Raw genomic sequence first — 3,697 nt, 5'->3', positions numbered from 1 at the left:
TCCTGCTGTGGGAGAGGTTGGGATTGGAGTGAGGCACAGGGGTGCTCCTGTTCTTGCATCCAGGATTCTATCACCAAAGGCTGGGAGGAGATTTGGGACTGGTTCATAATAATAAAAATAAATCTCAAAAAATCAAATAAACCCAGCCCCTCACCCCCATATTTTGTGAATTCCTGAATCCTCATAAATGTTATCCAGTGCCTTTGCTTTTCCTGGATCATGTCTGTCTCATCTGCATCCAGCTCCAACGTTATCCCAAAGAATAATTAAAAGGATTTCCAGCTTTTTTGCTCTCAGGGGCATTTCCAGGAGGAGCATCCATGGGGTATAATTTGATTATTTTGGGAAAATCCATGTTTTTTTCTTTTAGCTGCTTCCTGTTGCTGATGGGTCTTTAATGACTCCTTTTAGGAATGTCTTTTAATTAGGGGAAGAATAATGACAGTTCCTGGCAGGAATCTCTTACAGCTCCAAGGGTTTGCTTTAGTCAAGGAAAACCTGATTTATTCTTAAACTTTATTTTTATTTATAGAATTACTGAAATTTTTAGTTTCCTGTTAAATTCTCCAAGTGGTTTTATCCCACTTGGAGATAGCCCTGAAAACGTTGAAGCTCTGAAAGGATTTCCTATGGGAATTAAAATTAATCTGTCCATCAGAAAAAAAAAAATTCCTATGAGATTATTCCTTAGGATTTCTTAGGTTGGGAAAGGGAATGTGAGCTCTGGGCAGGGTAGGATGGGGTTCATTTGGGATTTCTGGCACTGCTGGAAGTGCAGGAAGGACAGGGGAAAGGGGATTTCTCTGGATTTTCCTGCTGGAGCAGCCTGGGACAGTGGGAGGTGTCTCTGGATGGGATGGGATGGGATTTAATGCCTTTCCATCCCAAACCATTCCAGAATTCCCTGACTCCCTGGGGTCACCACGGCGAGGGATGAATGCATCCCACAGTCTGTGAGGGGAGCAGATCCCTGAAACCCCACAATCCTTAGGCAGGATGGGAACTTTTGGGAAGCAATCACATTCCCAGGGAGTGTCCCAGAAGGTTGGTTTGTTGGGATTTAAAAAAATGTCGAAAATTTCGTTTTCCTAAGAAGAGGGTGCAGGTTCCCCCACATCCCATCGCAGCTGGCACAGGGAGCAGATTGCTCCAAGGAGAGCCAAAAATGGGCTGGAAAAGTGTCCAAGAGCAAAGATTTTTTAAAATGGTGGTGTGGGAGGAATTCCCTGCCAGCTGGAATGGGAAACCAGCAGGGGAATGCTGGGATTTGGGATGGAGGGTGCCTCAAATTGTGTGTCCAGTTATTCCAGATTGCTCCAGAGCACATCCATGGTGAATATTTGGAATTTACTCCTTGGGGTTTATTTGGGATTTATTCCACACTCCCAGGTTGCTCTGGGAATACATCCCTGGAGTATATTTGGGGTTATCCCATGGTATTGTTTGGGGTTATCCTATGGAATTACTTGGGGTTATTCTATGGATTTATTTGGGGTTATTCCGTGAGCACATCCCTGGAGTTTATTTGGGGTTATTCCATGGAATCATTTGGGGCTATTCCATGGAATCATTTGGGGTTATTCCATGGAGTTATTGGGGTTATTCCATGCTCCCAGGTTGCTCCATGAGCACATACTAGGTGAATATTTGGGATTTATTCTCTGGGGTATATTTGGGGTTATTCCATGGAGTTATTTGGGGTTATTCCATGCTCCCAGGTTGCTCCATGGGCACATCCCTGGTGTACATTTGGGATTTTTCCATGTTCCCTCTGGAATTCCTCGGCATCCTTGATCCCGAAGTTCCCCCAAGTACCTGAGCAGTTACCACAGGGATGTTTCACTGCTGATCCCACAGATCCCATCCCTCCTCATTCTCATGGAATTCTGGAAATGGAGGGAGCCCTAATTAGCTAAATCTGCCTTGGTTGCCATGGGAACTCAGGTCTGTGTCAAGGAGCTTTAATTCCAAGATTCTGCCAGAGCTCCTGTTTAAAACTCCCCAAAAACTCAGGGATTTAACACCAGGAGGAGCCTGGAGGTAAAAGAATTGTAATAAAATAATTGAAATGAAAAGTTGAAATAATTGAAATATTTGAAATAAGTAATTGAAGTTTAAAAATGGAACAGAAATATTTCAAAGAAATATTTGAAATAAATAATTGAAATAAAAAATGGAACTAAATAATTGAAATTTAATTGAAAGTCAAAAGTAATTTAAAATTAATTAAAATAATTAGGATTAAATATTTAAATTAATTAAAATAAATAATTAAATTATTTGGATTTTTCTGGCTCCTTAGGAGGGAACTAAAGCCCAGGCCAGAGGTGGAGTCCCATCCCCAAGGATCTGAAAGCTGTGGAATGAGGACATGGGTCAGTGGTGGATGTGGTTAACATTGGACTCAATGATCTTGGGAGTATTTTCCAAGCTAAATAATTCCAGGATTCCCAGCATTTCTCACTCCACAGTGATCCAACAGCAAAATTTGTTACTTTCTTTAACCCCAAAGTTCTAAATTCCAGCATGTTTTAGATTATCCCAAGCATGGATGTTGGCACTTGGAAAGGGAAAATCTCCATCTGGGAAAAGTTTCCCGCATTGTCTTCTTTCTTGGGAGTATTTTCCAAGCTAAATAATTCCAGGATTCCCAGCATTTCTCACTCCACAGTGATCCAACAGCAAAATTTGTTACTTTCTTTAACCCCAAAGTTCTAAATTCCAGCATGTTTTAGATTATCCCAAGCATGGATGTTGGCACTTGGAAAGGGAAAATCTCCATCTGGGAAAAGTTTCCCGCATTGTCTTCTTCATTTATTATGGAATTTCTGTGATTTCATCACATAAGGTAGAGAACACACCCTGAAATCCTGGATTTCTCCCTGACCCCTCTGAGGGTCTGGGATGTGCTGCTTTGTGTCCCTGGGTGTGGCAATATCCTGGGAATGCTGGGGCTTTCCTCAGGATGGCCATGGATGGGATTCTGCTTGGAAAAAAATTCTGTAAATATAGATATAAAATGTAATTATATAAAAAATAAAACTATATTATAATATATAATATATATATAAAATATGTATACATAACTGTATATCAAAATATATGAAAAAATTATATATTTGAGTGTGTAGGTAGAAGTTCTGCTCCGTTCCTTTGACTATTATGGAATCCTGGAAAATCCACGCCCTCCATGAATCCATTGGGAATGACACCTTTCCCAGCAGGATGTGCTCCAAGGACACAAATCCAAGTGACCCATCCCCAGCACTTCCACTCTGGGAGCTCTGGGGAAGAGCAGGAGAAATCCAGTCAAAAATTGTCTTTATTGCTCCTTGGAGTGGGGCTGGGCCCGAGCTCCATGGATTTTGGGGAAGAGCAGGAAAATCCAGTTAAAATTCTCCTTTTCTAGTTGTTTTCCATAGAATTCCTGTGTGGAGGAATCTGGGCATGCCCTGTCCTTCTTCTTCTTCTTCTTGGTCTCCATCTCCTGCTGTGCTGGTGGCACTGTTGGATTGGTTCAGAGTAGGAGCTCACTGTCTAACACAGGTGATGGGTGTTGGGCAGTAATTGTAAATATTGCACACGTAGTTTTTAGTATAAAAAGATAACACCACCTGGGGCAGGCAGAGTGCCTCTGTCTGTCCTGCTGAGCAGCCCTGGGCTGGACAGGAGAAAGAATTTTATAGATAAGGAACAA

General features: G+C 41.8%; 1 protein-coding gene across 1 annotated transcript in view; it reads left to right on the top strand.

Annotated features, from left to right (window-relative positions):
* GALNT13 (polypeptide N-acetylgalactosaminyltransferase 13) overlaps nt 1-3,697 on the top strand; it is a 31,274-nt gene that overhangs the window by 16,259 nt on the left and 11,318 nt on the right. The window lies entirely within an intron of this gene.

This window comes from Geospiza fortis, unplaced genomic scaffold (genome assembly GCF_000277835.1).
Source record: "Geospiza fortis unplaced genomic scaffold, GeoFor_1.0 scaffold677, whole genome shotgun sequence".
Lineage (NCBI taxonomy): Eukaryota > Metazoa > Chordata > Aves > Passeriformes > Thraupidae > Geospiza > Geospiza fortis.
The sequence above is the reverse complement of the archived record's forward strand: the minus strand, read 5'-3'. Positions and strand labels throughout refer to the sequence as shown.